The sequence below is a fragment of the Erinaceus europaeus genome, chromosome 5 (genome assembly GCF_950295315.1).
Source record: "Erinaceus europaeus chromosome 5, mEriEur2.1, whole genome shotgun sequence".
Lineage (NCBI taxonomy): Eukaryota > Metazoa > Chordata > Mammalia > Eulipotyphla > Erinaceidae > Erinaceus > Erinaceus europaeus.
The window spans coordinates 104,797,423-104,816,103 of record NC_080166.1 but is presented as its reverse complement, the minus strand read 5'-3'; the positions used below and the strand labels follow the sequence as shown (position 1 = coordinate 104,816,103).

Here is an 18,681-nt window from a genome sequence, read left to right as displayed (position 1 = left end):
CTAACTTACACATTTTTGTATAAATATGGGTTTTAATTTTACTTGACTACTCACCAAGAAGTTGTACATTGTGTTATATTTACTCTTTTAAGAAGTTGTCAAACTATTATCCTAGGTTAATACAGTATTTTATGTTTCTACTAGAACTGAGTCAGAGTTCCAGTTAGTGTCTATCTTCTGTAATATTTCATATACTAAGTACTGTTTGCTATGTTCTGGTAGTGCTGAACATATGTTTCTGTATTTCTTGGCCCTCTGGATCTTCAATGGTGAAGTTTCTCTTCTAAATTTTCACACATATTTTGCAACCAGTTCTTTGATTTCTATTTATTTATGTGTTTGTTACCAGAGCACTGATCAATTCTCATTTATGGTAATGCAAAGGAATTGAACCTTTGACTTCAGAGCCTCAGGCAGGAGAGTCTCTTTGCATAACCACTAGACTATCTTATCTAGTCCTACCCAGTTGTTTGCTTTCTTATTGTTGAGTTCTGAGATACCTTTCCTTCTATCATTCCTTGATAGAAGTCCTTTATCAGCGACATGATCTCTTTTATACATCTAATTGTTATCAGTACATAAGGCATGTATATCATATATGTATGAATACTATCTTTGTGCTTAATAGTTGTATGAATGCACTATTATAAATGATAGTTATCTTGGGGGTCAGGCTGTAGCACAGTGGGTAAAGCACACATGGTGTGAAGCTCAAGGACCAGAGTAAGGATCCAGGTTTGAGCAGATGGCTCCTCACCTGCAGGGAGGTCTCTTTATAGGCAGTGAAGCAGGTCTGCAGGTGTCTATCTTTCTCCTTCTCTGTCTTCCCCTCCTCTCTCCATTTCTCTCTGTACTATCCAACAACGACAGTAATAACCATAAAAACGATAAAAAAAACAAGGGCAATAAAGAGGGGGGGATAGCCTCCAGGAGCAGTGAATTCATGGTGCAGGCACCAAGCCCCAGCAATAACCCTGGAGGGAAAAAAAATGATCGTTATCTTTATCTCAATGTCAAATTTCAATTGATAATACAGTATATAATAATGCGATTAATTTTTTACTTTTTGTCTTACAAGCTTCAAAAACCCTTAGTCACTAGTTAAAATTTTTAAAAAACAGAATGTACACCAAGAATTAGACAAAGAACTAGCACAGTCATTAGAGCACAAACTTGCATGTCTGAGACCTTTAGGGACTACAAGGTTAGTTTCCAACTCCATCTTATGCCAGAACTGCATAGTATTCTGATATTCTCCTATTCTCTCTCTCTGTCTCTGTCTCTTTCTCTCTCCCTCCCTCCCTCAATTGTTCTCTCTTATCAATTATTCAATACATCTTTTAAATTTTAAGAAGAATTCGGCATAAGGACTGGCTATGCTACAAAGTTAAAATTTTAGTGATTAAAATTGTGATTTGACAACAAGAATCAGTAAAATTTAGAACATTTTTGCTGTTGATACAGATATAAAAATTCAATGTTGTTGAGATTAGTTGGGGTCTGGGGAGACAGTATAATGTTATAATTATAATTTCATGCCTTAGTCTAGTCTCTATTGTCCTAGGTTCAATCCCTGTTCAATCAGTGTTAGCCGGAGCTGAACACTGCTCTTGTCTTTCTCTGATTTTCTCTCTCTATTTCCCTCATTAAAATAAAGCAAATATACATATATGATATTAGTTGGACACGTTCTCCAATCATATTCTTTGAAGAATATTAAATTGTAATCATCAATCCTTTTCCTGAGTTTATACCTATTTCTTATGTTGAAGAAGCTTCAGATAATTACCATGACATTTAATTATTTTTCAATGACTGCTATATGAGAGAATTTATCTGTAATGAAGTGTTTGGAGGATAGAGAACATTTGCTTTTCTAATTTATTCCCAATATGGGTCTGAGACAGATATTACATTAATTCATTTTAAATATATAACTTATAAATACAAGTGAATAAAGCAAAAATCACATCTCAATGTTTTAAAGCCCATATGAAATGTGTGCGTGTGTGTGCATGTGTGTGTGTGTGTGTGTGTGTGTGTATTTGTGTGTGTGTGTTTACTGAAATGGTTAGTCTTCGGACAATCATCTGAAGAAAAATAATAGAAAATTTCTCCCTTTTCAAAGAATGTATGGTTTCTCTTAGTAAATAAAGGCATTAGGTTAGATTAAGATTTTAGTGTTTGAATGATATGTTTGTCATAGTTGAGGGTGAATGAACATAGTAATTTGCATCACTGAAATAGACTCTTACAATTTTAAATTTATGTACACTTTTGTTTTATTCAAAGTCAATTAAAAGTTTGCCCAAGTTGGTTTCCAAAAGCATTCTAAATCAAGGTGTACTCTAGTCATTTGAGTGACACTTGAGTTACACTATCTGTCCTATTTTTTTCTTTTGTTGCCCTTTTTTTTAACTGTTGTAGTTATTATTGTTGTTGTTATTGATGTTATCGTTGTTGGATAGGACAGAGAGAAATGGAGAGAGGAGGGGAAGGCAGAGGGGGGAGAGAAAGAGAGATACCTGCAGACCTGCTTCACTGCCTGTGAAGCGACTCCTGTTCAGGTGGGGAGCTGGGGTCTTGAACCAGGATCCTTATGTGGTCCTTGCGCTTTACGCCAAGTGCACTTAACCCACTGTGCTACCGCCAGACTCCCTATGGGTCCTTTTCAAAGCAGACTTTGTATGAAAATAATTTTTTGCTTGGAAATTACAGTTTGGGCAAATTCTGTATGTGTGTTTCCTTCAGAAACCTGAGATGAGGCAGGCTATTAGAAAGGGAATTCTGGCGGCTATGCATTGCCCCAAAGCAAAGTACTCCAAGAAGAGAGGGTTTGATGTCAGGTTCCGGTGTATGATGGTGGAGGAGGATCTAGACTGGGGGTGAGACTGTTTTGCAGAAACTTGAGAAATTTTACATGTATCAACAACTTTGTTTACTGTAAACCATTAATCTCCTACAATAAAAAAGAAAGGGAATGTTGGTTCTGTCCTAGTTTATCTTTCAAGTTGGAAATTTGACCTTTTATTATGGCCTACATCATTTATAATATAGTTGATTATATGTGTATTTGAATATATGTGTGATAGTTACAGTTAATAAATAAAGACTTACATGAAGGCATACTCTTGGGGCTGGGTGGTGGCGCACTGGGATAAGTTAGTAAGCGTAATGACCTGCTAAGGGATCCTGGTTTGAGCACCTTGCACCCCACCTGCAGGGGTCGCTTCACAAGCAGCAAAGCAGGTCTGCAGGTGTGGTTTTCTTTCCCTCTTTAGCTTCCCCTCCTCTCCAATAAAAAATAAGAAATGTGGCCTCCAGGAGCAGTGGATTTGTGTTTGTAGTGCAGGCACCAAGCCCCAGTGATAACCCTGGAGTAAAAAAACAAAAAGGACATACTCTATTCTCTTAAAATGTGCTAATTCTTCTCTGTGCATAGCAAACTATAATGTGTACTGTAAATCCTACACTTTGAATTAGCTAATTATAATTACAAGGACCAGAGATGAGGAAACATTGCTGATAAGTAGCTACCTTCTCATAATTGTCATATAATCCTGTTTATAAATAATTGATAATTTTTCAGTCTTTCTTTCATGAAAACTATTTGAATCAGAATCCCATCAATCAAAATAAAACTTGTTTCTCATTAGAAGCGAATAAAACAAAGGAGCCTATTGTCCTTGAGGCAACAGTTAGATGCAAAAATTTATATTATTACCAGACTTAACACAAGGCTGTTGCTTATATACTCAGACATAACTCTTTAAATTTCCATGGGTAGAGCTCAATATAGGTCTTGCTTTATTTAATTCAAATGCTTCTATGAAACACTTGAGATAATTAAAGATAGAGGTGGCAATTTCTCTCTTCCGCTGCCTCCGCTTGACTACAAGACACTACATCATAATTCACCATGACTTTAAATCGTGAAATGTAAAAATAAATAAATAAAACATGTCAAACTTCCTTTAATTAGTTGTAAAAATGAATCTTCAGGAATACGTCTTCAATGAGGAGTCAGGGTTACAGTAATCTTTAACTCTTGCCATCTCTTGTCCTGTGTTGTAACAAATATGTGGTGGAAACTATATATATTAAATCATGGCTTCATAAAAAGTGAAAATTTCAATTTCAGTAGACTGAGTAAGTATATTTATTGGATATTAATAAAATTTGTTAGAGGACAGGTATTAAAAAGCTTTTGGGGTGGGGGCAGGTGATGGTGCACCTGGTTGAGTGCACATGTTACAATGCGCAAGGACTCAGGTTCAAGCCCCCAGTCCCCACCTGCAGGGGGAAAGCTTCACAAACGGTGAAGCTTCACAAGTGTCTCTGACTCACTCCCTCTCTACCACCACTTCCTTTTTGATTTCTGACTGTCTCTATCCAATAAATAAATAAAGATTTTTAAAAGCCTGCATGGCAAGAAAAAAATTTAAAAAAAAAACTTTTTAACTTGGTAAATCGAACTTCATGATGAAAAATTAGGAAAAATTTTGAATATAATTTTTTGGTTGAAGAATGAATACTGTGTTATCTTGAGTATAAAACAGTACCAGTGCTGGGGTCTTCCATGCCACATCTCATTTTGTCTCTTCATCTCATTGGGATAGAGTTGGAAATTTCTCCATTACAGAGACTTACTTAGATTCTGAGATTGAGAAGTAAGGAAAGATGGTCTGGGGAAATAGCATAATGATTATACAAAAAAAATTTCCATGCCTGAGGCACCAAAGGTGAAGGATTAATACTTAGACCACAATAAACCAGAGCTGATTTGGTGATTTGGTAAGGAAAAAAATACGAAAGATGTAATATTTTGTTATGTGATTCCAATCTATGAGTTTCATATACATATATATATATATATATATATATATATAGCAAATTTGCTGTTCAAAATTAACAATCACTACCTTTTAATTTCTGCAGTAAATAATATTTAGTAAAACTAAAATATAAAGCTACATTTTTAAAGTTATTTTCCAATTTCAACATAACATTCATCTCCTTTATATGAAAATCCTGAAGAGAAATTCAATTTTCATTTAAATAATTATTATGTCTCTACTGAGTTGTGACTATATCCAGAGATTAATAAGCAATACTTTGTCTTGTTTTTCATATTTTAAAAAAAAAATCTCTCCTGAAGCTTAATTTTCAATCTAGACGTAAGGGTCACACCACTTCTTAAGAAACAGTTTTTAAATTACATATTGTAGATGATTTTTATTAAAGAGAAATTTTATTCAGAAGCTTTAAAACTAAAAAATTAGGAGAAATAGTATTGTATATGAGTGTTTAATAACAAGTTCATTAGATTTTAAACCAAAATTCACTTAATATGTTTGGGTAAATTAAACTCTTCAGCAAATTGAATTTTTAATGAGTTTTCTTTAAACATACTTATGTATCTTTTCTCCATCACTATAGTGGCTAATACAGAGAAAATGGGTAATAAGCATAAGCTTTAATTCATGTAGACATTAAGTTTTATTGCAAATGTTAAAATGCATAAAGCCTTTTTATAGATCATAAACTTAATAGTACATCAAGCGAGCACATTGTTTCTTTCCTACCTTCATATTTGTTATAAAGTTAAATATGTCTATATATTTAAATTGTTATAATTTAAGTACCTGATATCTGTTTTTAGATTTTTAAATATTTATTTATTTATTCCCCTTGTTGTTTTATTATTGTAGTTATTGTTGTTGATGTCATTGTTATTGGAGAGGACAGAGAGAAATGGAGAGAGGAGGGGAAGACAGAGAGGAGGAGAGAAAGAGAGACATCTGTAGAACTGCTTCACTGCCTGTGAAGTGACTCCCCTGCAGGTGAGGAGCCGGGGACTTGAACTGGGATCCTTATGCTGGTCCTTTCACTTTGGGCCACCTGCACTTTACTCCACCTGTTGTGCTACTGCCTGACTCCCAGTACCTGATATTTTATAGATACATTTTAAGTAAATAATGCCCAAAATCATGTAGACTTCTATAGTTGTTACATTTCAGCAATTAAATGTTTTCTCACATTTATGCATGTCTTAGATTTTTAACATTAGGCTGATAGATTTTATATACTGCCAGAGACTCAATCCAAGTCTTCATGTGTGTAATACTGCTTAGTGGCTTCACGATCAAGTGATACTCATTGCAAGTATACAAGGCTTGTTGGATACCTGCCAACAGCTAACATATATCACATCAAGAAAGGAAAAAATAAAAGTCACACAATCATATCAGTGGGTGCTGGAAAAGCATTTGACAAGATAAAGCTAAATACTTATTTATACTAAAATTTTCTCAATATATTGGAAATTGAAGGAGCATATCTAAAATAAATAAACTCATGTATAGCAAACAGGCAGCTAACATCATGCTCAGCTGTTAAAAAGTAAAAACTAATTTTTCCATAAGATTAAGAACTAGACAAAGATATAAGCTCTCACCTATTGTACAGCATAGATTTTTAAAGTCATAGTTAAAATAGGCAAAGGAAAGATGGAAAAGTAATCCAAACTGGAAAAGAAGTAAAACTAAACTACTAGCAAATGACCTGGCAATCTTCAGAGAAAACTGCAGATTTACCATAAAACTACTACTAATAATAATAATAATGACAAGATATAAAATCAATGTATAAAATCAGTTTTACTTGTATGCAGAATGTACTAGAGCAAAGAGAAATGATCAAAAGGTGAACACACTCTATCATACACCCCTGCCAATAACAGGCAGTGAGACCTGAGACCCCCATATTCTATTTCCTTGTGCCTTTTGATATGTGATTCACGTCAATCTTTGTTTTTCTTCTTCTCTACCTCACCTTACTGGTTTAACCCCTATGCTTCTCTCAAATACCTTTGGATAATTAACTCACCTGCATCATGGAGACTAATTGTTTTGACCTTTATGTATCTCATCAATTCTTGTCATACCAGCCCCCTACCATAGGGGCAAGCTGACCTTTAAGAAACCTGTAATTTCTCACATATATGAAAATTTTTCTTTGTTTAACTCAGTATAAAGGCCTGTACCCATCTTCAAATAAATGAATGTTCGTACCAGAATGTTCCCAGATACCTCTTTCTAATTCATGAAGCCTCTAGAGCTGCTGAGGGAGGGTTGGATGCTTAGCCCGTGGTTGGAGCCACTCCACGTGAGCACCAGTACTTCTCTTTCTCCTTCTCCTTCTTCGTCTTCTTCTCCTTCTTCTCCTCCTTCTTCTCCTTTTCCTTCTTCTCCTCCTCCTCCTTCTTCTTCCTCTTCTTCTTCTCCTCCACCTTCTCCATCTCCTCCTTCTCCTCCATCTTCTCCTTCTTCTCCTATCTTCTCCTCCTCCTCTTTCTTCTAGACCAGGAGTAGGAAATTTATGACTGATGTATGACCCACAAAGTCATTTGGTCAGCCCCTGAGAAGGGAGTTTCAGGTGAGACTCAAAATACAATGAATCTAGGAGCTTTTTTCGTGCAACATTAAGTGCTAATTTTTGAGTTAGTAATTTTGAATGGCCCTTGAGTAGTGTTAAAATATCTAAATGTCTCTTGTCAGGGGGGAAAAAAGTGTCCCACTCCTGCTCTAGATATAGGGAAAGAAATATACACAGAGAAGAGAGGTACTGCAGCACTGTTTTGCTGCTCCTGAAGCTTTCTCTTGCAGAAACTTCATGCAATCAGGGGCTGAAACTCCCGTCCTTGAATGGTAATGTATGATGTGCCACCTGCTGAGTGAGCCCTGTTTCCAGGCCTTTCTTAGCCACTCATCTGTTTTTGGATATCTGCAATGTCTCCAACTCTGTTTTATTACAAATAGTGTTGCTCTGAACATAGGTGTATACATTCTTCAGGTATATGTTGTTTTAGATAAATCCCTTTTAGAGGAATTGCATTATCCAAGTGAGTTATTTTGCTGGCCCCAAATGTATATTTGTTCACATGAAAGGAAATGTATGTACCTCAAGCTAAAACTGTCAAATATTGAATTACAGACAAACTTCCATTGTTTCTGTTAGTCATTCATAGACATCACTAGTTAACACATTTCAAGGGCTAAAGCAAATATTCTTAGTCTCCTAGTTAGTACATCGTGTATCTAGTCTCTGAACTAGTGGATTAATGATTCTTTTTGTCAGTTTTAGTCTCCAAAACTGATCTGCTTCATTTGGAATGAGAAATTAATTATTCCATTACTGATTATTATTAATTAATGAGAAATTAATTATTCCATACTATTGCTAATAACCTTCTGTATAGGCTATGTAGTCCCAAAGGTGGTAGAGAAGATTATGCAAAACTGAAACTGAAAAGCAAGAACAAGCTGATTAAAGAAATAATTTAAAGTAAAGATAAAGCAAAGCAATCAATGAGCTTAACACATTTGCCTTCTGTAAATCAAAATTGCCAATGAAGTTGTGATCATTTAAGTGACATGGAACAGAACCATATGGCAGCTGTGGCTAGGAGTAATTTGAGTCTTCAGACTTTGTTAAATTGAATAATATCTTTTTTCATATTTTTGCTGAGACAGCCCACTTCAAGCCACAAAGCACATAGCAGCAAAATTCTGCTTGTAAAATATTTAAGAGCAGATGTTCTAGAGAGTAATCATAAAAATATGGACCCTCTTGAATATATGTCAGGGGTTCATAATTGTTTTCTGAGTTGTTTTTCATATTTTATAATTTCAGTAGAATAAATAATCTTGTGAAGATACTGAAACCTTGCACCAACGGACAGTCTGTCTGACACCCTGAGGTTAAGGAAGGACTGACCTGAGACTGATATTATCAGGTTAAACTTCACTACTAATACTTTGCTGTCAGTTAATATATTAAAACTTGTTCTGAAAAACAAAAGGGTAGCAATAGGTTTGCTCCCCTCACCCAGCTCCTAAACATAGAAAATAAAACCATAGAAAAAGGGATTTAGGTTTCCCTTTCGAAGTAATAAATAGTTTTTTCTAGGTGGGAGTTGAGGTAGTGGTAGCTTAATTGCACATGGCACAAAGCACAAGGATGTAAGTATCCCGGTTGGAGACCCTGGCTCCCCACCTACATGGGAGCCGCTTCACAGGTGGTGAAGCAGGTCTGCAGGTGTTTATCTTTCTCTCCTTCTCTCTGTCTTCCCCTCCTCTCTCCATTTCTCTCTGTCCTATCCAACAACAATGACAACAATAATAATAACAAATATAAACAACAAGGGCAACAAAAGGAAAAAAATAGCCTCCAGGAGCAGTGGGATTCAAAGCTGAGATAGCTAGAAGACCTAGAAACTTTGGATCCTTCCTTGTTTGCCTCTAAATATAGATCACAGTTTTCTAGTCCCCCTTTAAGTTGACTTCCATTGAAGGGCAGAGATATTAATCTGCCTAACAATCTCTGGCCTCTGATTGTAGGTTTGAATGACAATGAAGAATTTTCTTTTGGGGGGATAACACTGGGTTAAGCACACATGTTACAGTGGGTAAGGACTCTGGTTAGAGCCCCTAGTCTCTATCTGCTATTAGAAAGTTTCACAAGTGAGGAAGCAGAGCTGCAGTTGTCTCTTTTTCTCTCCTTATCTCCCCCTTCTCAATTTCTCCCTTTCTGTATCAAAAAGTAAGTAAGTCAAGTTAAAAATAATTCCTTTGTGCTAGAGTTACTGTAATGAGAGTTTGATTTACTGTGATACTGGGTAGTGGACCTTTCTGTGGCTTCAGTATCAATGTTTATTGAAATGCACAATAGCAGCTAGGAAATAATTACAGTCATTACTGTGTGTAATTACAGTTTCTTTTTGATTTTTGATGAAAATGATTATGTTTTATATATTTACTTTTAAACAAGAAGGGCATTTTTCTTCTGAGTTTTTACTGCTTAGACTGTGACTATAATATGTAACAGACAGTAATAGAATGACTAACATCTGGGAGTTGATTCTATTTTTTAAGATTCCAAAAATTATCAAATTTCCTTTAAGTTATGTTATTAAAAATGAAAAAAAAAATAAGCACTGTAGAGCAGTCAGACTACAATATTAGATTAATATCTAGGTTAATCTTTTTAGCAAAATCTTTTTAGTTAATAAAATATTTTATCAGTAATATCTCTTGATATGGTTTGGTATTCTTTATAAGAATTTTAAGAGAAAACAAACTGATCTAAACAGCAACAATAGAAAGCTCTGATTGCTATAATTATAAGGTCAGTAGAAGTTCTGTTTTTCTCTGTCTACATGTCAGCTCAACCAGAGTTCCAAAGATTATGTTCATTTTACAAAATTAAATGTAATATAAGAAAAGTCCTACTTCTTTGACATTTTTCTTCTTCGATTCTGAAATAAGCATATGAATCCAGAAACCCATACACATAACTGATTACCACAGGAATGGGGTGAAAGACATGATTATATATCTGACCTTTATAAACTTAAGACTTGAAAGTAAAAATAAAAATTTCTTTAGGAAATTATCTTTCTTTCCATCTTCCTTCCTTCCTTTCTTTCTTTTTAAAGATAGAAATTAAGAAGGAAGGGGGAGATAGAGAGGCAAAGAGACTGAGAGACACCTGTAGTCCTCTTCACCACCCCTGAAGCTTTCCCTCTGCAGGTGGGGACTATAGGCTTGAACTCGTGTCCTTGTGCACTTAACAAGGTGTTAACACACATCTCTCTCTCTCTCTCTCTCTCCTCTCCCTCTCCTTCTTTCCCTCTCTCCCTCTCTCCCTCTCTCCCTCTCTTTCCTTTCCACCTTCTGCATTCCACAATGACCTTGGGTCCATACTCCCAGAGGGTTAAAGAATAGAAAAGCTATCAAGGGAGGGGATGGGATATAGAGTTCTGGTGGTGGGAATTTGTGGAGTTGTACCCCTCTTATCCTATGGTTTTGTCAGTGTTTCCTTTTTATAAATAAAAGAAAAAGGAAAAGAAAAAAAGATTAAATAAGTAAAAAAAACACTTATCATAAGAAAACAAGTATATTGTCACTGTGGAAAAAAAAGCAATTAATTTTAGGATTTAAGTTTAAAGAAAAAACATGCAGTAGACTGGTGTATACATTAGCACATGTCAATTCAGAAATATAAATAACTTATGTCTCATAGAACAGTATCTTTCATAAGTAATATTTTAAAAAATCAATAATAAATTGTATAGAAATAAAAACCTTCATATAGCAAGAATATTTTTTGAAATGCTAGAAATTTCTTCTAAATAAATAGAGGGAAAGTATTGTAATATTCAATTTTAATGTTTAAATAATAAGTGAAAAAATTCACCACTAACTAAATAAAATTAGATGAGTAAATTTATCTATCAATCTTTTGATGCAGAGGTATTGGTGACTGTAAATACGCAAATAATGTTCTCCTACCTGTGAACAAAGGACAGGGTATTGAGTTTAAAACCCTCAGTGGCCGACTATTATCACTTGAATCAGAGAAACGTCTCTCAAAGAATAAATTCTAATTGATGGATTGCCCTGGTTTAGAGAGGTGGGGTCAAGACTGTCATTTATCTTGAGGTTAAAATACTGTCTTCATACTAAAAGCAGACTCAAAAGATGTAAAATACTTTCCTCTCCCTTGAGAAAAGAATGTGAGACTTTGTAGCTGTTTTAGTTTCCATTGTTTAGCTTATTAAGTTTTGTTTTCTATCTATCTCTAGCATCAAGTTTAGTTTGAATTATCAGACCCCAGTTGAGGTACTCTAGAACTCATGAACACACCATTGGTTTTCCATTTGAACATTGTCATTTTTTTTTCTTGTTATTGGATATACCAAAAGAATGACCCTTGGGTTCTCTATCATAAAGGTATATTTTGAAGTTCATACCAAGATGACAGGCAAAAAGACTCGGGATTAGCTAAAGAAATTTGATATTTAGGAAACTCAGTTTCAGAAGACTTTTTCAAATGCTTTAATCAAATATATCTGGCACCTCCTAGCTCATAAATGGCAGTGTGATAACACAGCAGATAAACGTGACAGAGAGAGAAATCCTACCAAGTGAGAAAGAAGAAAAATATCACTTTCCTGCTTTTCTTTTCTTTCCTTCTTTCTTTCACTCATTCTTACTTTCTCTTTTTTGATATACTTATTTAATTTTGGATCAAAAAGATATCGAAAATAATAAATAAAAAGATAAAAATAATAAAGAGAGAAATTGAGAAGAGAGAGATAGAAAAGGAGAAAAGCCCCTGCTGGCTTCATCTTGCCCTGTTGAAAGGGACCAGGGGCTTGAACCTGGGTTCTTGTCATAGTAATGTGTGCAGTCTACTGGGTGTGCCACCACCTGAATCCCCACTATCTTTATTTTCTTGCCTATGAAATATTTTCTTCAAAAAAAAAAAAAAAAGAAAGAAAGAAAGACTAGCATGCCAATTCAACCTAACACAGTGGGAAACAATTTCATAAATCAGTGTTCTGTGCTTGCTGTTAATTAGCTTGGGAAAATGTCATCTCTTAGCGTAGTTTGTAATGGTCTTTTAAAATCATTTTTGCAGTCACTGACCCATTAAAATGAATGTCTCTCTATGATCACTGTCTTATTTTTCTACAAACTATTTGTGACTATATAATATATTTGACTTCTAATATTCTTTCACCATTTAGCCAAATAATGCTCAGTAATTAAAATAATCTTCTTTACAGGGTTGTCTTTAATTTTTTATTTGCAGACTACTTTGTGTGCATCAGTGGAATGATTGCAACATACTCTATATTATTTCTTAGAAAATTAGAAATAAATTAATCTTTTAAAATTTATTTATTTACTATCCAAGAAAAGATAAAAAAAAAAAAAAGAGGTAGCGTAAGATCACTGCTCAATTCTGGCATAAAATGGCCCTAGGGATAGAACCTTTTGCTTCTGGGATTGCAGGCATGCAAATTGGAGCTCTACAATGTTTAGGTACCCCTGCTCTTAGAAATAAGTGTTTCCAAAAAAAGATACAAAGTGCTACCAAAATTGAATGAACTCTCTCCTTTTCTATATATGCATGGACACACACACACACACGCGCACGCGCTTCAAAGTGACAGATATGTTCCATTCATTAAAAAAACTGTCATCAACTAAGGATTTTCTGTATAAAGAATACAGACTGAAATATAAAAGAGCTTTCATCTTCCAGTAATTAATGGTTTTATTTTTCTACTTTCCCAAATGCATTTTTTGTTTTGTTTGGTTTTGTTTCTCTGTTCTTCAAGTAATGAGCTAGCAAGTTTATACCCTTATTGTTCTATGTTATACACTTATTGTTCAAAAGTACTTTGAAAGATTTGTCATTTTATCCTTTCAATGAGAAACCTAAATTGGGTGGAGGCAATGCCCATGTTTTCATACTTATATAATATGCTGTTCCTTTATTTTAAGAACAGTGTACTCTGAGGCATGCTTTTAATTACTTTCACTGTAAGTTGTATTTTTTGGAGGCATTGGCTCACTTTACTCATTACTGCAAAACCTGAAAATGCCCATGCTGGATAAGTCCTACTTGAATGTTAGTTTATTTAGATAAAAAGACTGTTCCATGAAAATACATTTCTATTCACAATTCAAGCAATCATAAAAGTTATTTTCCTATGAGAAAGGGTTATTTGTAGACATTCCCTTTATCACACAAAGAATTTTAAAGCAATGTTTTTTCAGAGAACAATAATTAATTAAGTTAAATAATAGTTAATTCATTTTCTGCTTATTAAATTTTTAACAAGATCACTTTTACTTGAAACTAGCATATTCCCTTTGAAGACTTACTAGGAGTGAATACAATACTGTGTTTTCTCGGTTTGATAACTGCTAAACTGTCAAATGTTCTACCTTCTCTACATAACTATTTATGTATCCTCAGTGGATATGTCAACAGTGAAAACAAAAACTAATATGAAGAAAAAGTTTTAAACTTGTATCCTCTGAAGCTGTCTAAGAGGGACCCCAAGAGATTTGCAGACTGTGAACTAAGAATGTGATCTGGAAAATCTGACTCTATCTCTGGTTCTACAGAAGTGCACTATTTGTATATTGTGCAGCTTTGCCCCTAATGTGTTCCTGTATTTTTTTTGGAAGTATTTTGGAATATAACAGGTTTACATCTTGCTGAATGTCCCTTGTCATGTGAGAGGAAAGCCTGTGTAGTTTTCATCGATTTGGCAGCAAGTCTGTTTTGTTCCTAAAACAGACTTCCAAAATCATCAGAGAAAGGGGGACTATCAGAGACTAAGGGCAGCGCTCAGTTCTGGTCCATAAATGACACGCATTGTTTCTGTTAATAATCTATTATCAGGAATCTATCACATGAAACCACCTATCTTTAAAGTCATTGAAAATGTAATACTTCCAATTTCAACAATGGAGGGATCAGATAAAAATACTCAGAGATTACATTAAACTTCAAAGTGTGTCTATTCACTTAGTGTGTTCATTTGTTAAGTGGCTTTACAGTTCCAGTGTGCCCTGAGAATTTTTCTCAATAGTTTTGATAAGACATTAAAAGAGGCAGGAATTGACATCTTTCTAAGAAAATGTAGCTGTGTAAGTAATATGTGATATATGCTCTGTTATATCAGTGCTTTCAGTGTTTCACATGCTGCTCAGATGTAGTGGAAGGAAGACTAGTGGGGTTTGACCACCTTGAAAGGTTATTATCCTTCACTGGAAACATTTTTTTTCTTTCTTTTTTTTTTTTTTTCTGAAACCACCATCATGACTAAAGATTCTAGTGCAAGGAAGAATTTCATGACAGTTTTAAGGAAGAAATAGCTATACTTACTTATTTATTATATGTGATGGGGCTTTACTGTCTTAGACATTAGCAGATAGAGTGAAGGAGAGACATCAGAGTTCCAAAGCGCCCTCAGTGCCACAGCACTCCCATGTAGTGGAGTGGGGATTCAGACTTGAGTCACTGGCTTCACAGACACCTTCACAGGTGAGCTATCCTGTCTTTCCCACAGAGCAATTTTAAATGAGACTTGCAGATAATTGAAAGAATCATTTCAAAGACAATAAAGACCCATAGAGGAATGTGTTTGACAAAGTCAACAGAGAATAGCACAAATTGAGGTGAAGATAAAATTTGCTATTTAAAACATTGTTAGATTTTGTAAGTTTTGATGACATGTCAATTCCTAGATAAAATTTCTTTTTTTTTTTTCTTTCTTTCTTCCTTTCTTTCGCCTTTGCTGCTATATCTGCTATGGATGCTAAACTTGAATTTGAATACAAAATCCATAATCCATGCTTTACTTTGATCATGAGTAAAGTCATTGTTTGGCAAAAAAAAAAAAAAAAAAAGGCTTGATGTTTTAGACTCTCCGAAGAAGCTTTCTGCTGAAAGAGGAGATGTAAGCTCTTCTGTCAGACAAACAACAGAAGGGGTTTTGTGTAAGGTCACATAAGCATAAAAATGGCAGATGCACTTACTTTCGGCAACTTAACGTGTTCACTCTTAACAGAGCACTCATCACTGGACTCACAATGAAGACTTCTGCATGTCAAAGGAAGAGATGGTTGAATGATGAGGGTGCCATTTCAACAAATAACAGACTAGTTTCATTCACTTTCAGTATAATTGTCCTTTTTTCCTTAAATTTCAAGACACTATCTCTTCACTTTCCACAGAACAAAGAACAAAGGATCGGATTGTAAGCACTATATTTAATCATTGTCCAAATAGTAAAAAAAAAAAAAAAAAAGTTAATAATTAGTTAAGTAAAATAATATCACTAAATAAAATTTATTGTACTTACCCAAGTAGAATATCTTAAAATCACTTTATTGTGGGAAACGATGATTTATAAGGCAGTTGGCCCATGTGTACAGTGATATATGTCCCAGTGATATGTATATGTACACCACATCCATCAACTCAGTCAAGTGAACTTTCAGCAGGAATATCTTTATAAGGAAACTTAAAATAAATACAAAAATTGAAAAGATGATATTGTGTCCTTTGGGATAAAGTGGATGAAACAGTAGATTATGCTTACTGAAGCAAGTAAGGAGGTAAAGGACAACTACGGTAAAACAATGTTTTTACTCACATGCAGAATAGAAAGAATTGAGTGTATGGTTTATTTGGGTCTTCTCTTTGGTTTTGTGAGTCTGGCTAAAGATTTTTTTCACTCTTTTGAAGAACCAACATTTACTTTCATTGATCTTTTTTTATTGTTTTCTTATTTTCAATGTTATTTATTTCTGCCCTAACTTTAGTTATTTTTGTCCTTCTGGTTGCATTAGGGTTCCTTTGTTCTTCTAGGTCTTTAAGGTGTGCAATCAAGTTGTTTATTTGTGCTTTTTCTTGTTTCCTAATGTGTGCTTGTATGGCTTCCCTCTCAGTACTGCCTTAGCTGTGTTATTTATTTCCTTTTTGTTGCCTTTGTTGTTTTTATTGTTGTAGTTATTATTGTTGTTGTTATTGATGTCGTCCTTCTTGGATAGGACAGAGAGAAATGGAGAGAGGAGGGGAAGACAGAGAAGGTGAGAAAGACAAACACCTGCAGACCTGCTTCACCACCTGTGAAGCGACTCCCCTGCAGGTGGGGAGCCAGAGGCTCGAACCAGGATCCTCACTCCAGTCTGCTGCACTACCGCCTGACTCCTTAATTTTAATATTTATAGGTCTGGCTTCTGGTGTTGCTGGGGATTAAATCTGGGACCATTAGTGCCTCAGGCATGAAAGACTTTTTACATAATCATCATATTATCTTGCCAGCCCCAAATTAAATTTCCCTGATCATAGAATAGTCCTAAACAAATTATGGTTTAGTATATTATATCTGATTGAAAGTGCAAGGAACATTTATGCATATGGAATTCAATGTTATGTCTATACATACACATATGCATATACATTTGATTTAATAATGATCGACAGATCATAGGATAAGAGTACAATTTCATACAGTTCCCACCATCAGAGTTCCATACCCCATCCCTTCCATTGAAAGCTTTCCTATTCTTTATCCCTCTGGGAGTATGGATTCAGGATCATTATGGGGTGCAGAAGGTGAAAGGTCTGGCTTGTGTAATTGCTTTCCCCCTGAACATGGATGTTAGCAGGTTGATCCATACTCCTAGCCTGTCTCTCTCTTTCCCTAGTGGGTCAGGGATCTGGGGAGTTAGGGTTCCAGGACACATTTTTGAGGTCTTCTGTCCAAGGAAATCAAGTTGGCATCATGGTAGTATCTGCAACTTGGTGTCTAAAAAAGCATTGATATAAAGCAGAACAAATTGTTTAATAATAATGAGGAACCTTAAGGTAAGACTATAGCAGATGAGACTTGGGGTCTCCATTTTGGAAAAAAGCTTGCAAGTCTATTTTAGATATATTCCAAGGGGCCCAAGACTTTACTAATTTTTGCCTGAGCCCAGAAGCTAGCATGCTAAAGGTGGGCTAAAGGTATTATCTGGGGCAGTGTTGTCAGAGTTGGAAATAGGACTAGAAATCTGGATCTGGGCAGAGAGTAGCTCCCAAATATGGGAAAATTATATGAATATTGTTATTTTATGAAGGAAAATAGATTCAGAGAGAGAGAGAGAGTTCGTAGCACCATTCTGACATAAGCAGTTTTAAGATCAAAGACAGATTCTCATTAATACAACATTTGCTATATGCCATGTCCTCATCTGCTTTTTTTTATTTTACATATTAAAGATTTAGATAATTATTTTAATTATGATTATTTTATGTATTATTTTATATATTTAATTACATCTATATATAAGTATAGTTATTATGGAAGTCTTTTTGTAGAACTACCCAGCTATCCCAGACACTGAAGTCAGTTTTTGAAGGAATTATAGCAACATTCTGAAGTAGTAATGGCATTATGGAAAAAATAATAGTTGTAAGTTGCAGCCACAAGTTGTAAATTGAATTCAGTAGGGATTCGAACACAAACATGAATGATAATTCCTTTTTTTTTTCTCTCTAAACCCTGTGATGCAAGCCCAAATTAGATGGAATTTGAGAATAATCGGATCTTACTGTCATTTTGCCAGAGCAAGCTTGCATCAAAATTTTTTATACTACTAAGATAATGGAGTTGATGTTTCAAATATTTCATAATTATTTGATAATGAAATAATCTTTTAGTGTTATTGGAATCAGCGAATTTCTGTTTCAAAAAAAGCCTCACTTGAAATCAGATACATATATATAGAACAGTATTCACCAATTTCTTGGAGAATATAAAAATGATATATTCCACATTTTGTCTTTTCTCCTCCTGTTTTTATTTTTGCAACAAAACATACATATTTACGTATCAGCACAACAAATCAACTAACTTCTTTGTTTTATTTCTTTATTTCTTTGTTTTGCTGTTGATACCATTGAGATTATCACTGGAGAGGCTCTGTGCTATATGACAAGTATATAGTTCCCAGAGGACTTTTTTTTTCCCTGAGAGGGAGAGAGAAACACTGTAGCACTGCTCATCTGCTCATGAAGTGTTCCCCTTCAAGTGGGCACCTGGGACATGGGTTTTTATACATGATAATGTGTGTGCTCTGCTGAGTAGTTTCCATGTGGACCTTGTTGGTATGCTTCTAAAAACCCCTTCTGTTTCATTAGTTTAATCCCCCCTGCTTAACACTATTCTATTTACATAACCACTTCATTCTATTTACATAACCACTGTTAACAAGCACCACCCTCCCTCCAGGGCATTAGTGGTTCAGTGGTAGAATTCTT

The 18,681-nt window shown here is 34.7% G+C and overlaps 1 long non-coding RNA gene across 1 annotated transcript in view; it reads left to right on the top strand.

The window, feature by feature from the left end:
• Positions 1–15,865, top strand: part of LOC132538719 (uncharacterized) — a 144,217-nt gene extending 128,352 nt beyond the window's left edge. Inside the window, exon 3 of the long non-coding RNA XR_009550075.1 lies at positions 15,440–15,865. This is a non-coding gene — a long non-coding RNA (uncharacterized LOC132538719). The remainder of the gene's footprint in view (positions 1–15,439) is intronic.
• The last annotated feature ends 2,816 nt before the right edge of the window (positions 15,866–18,681 follow it).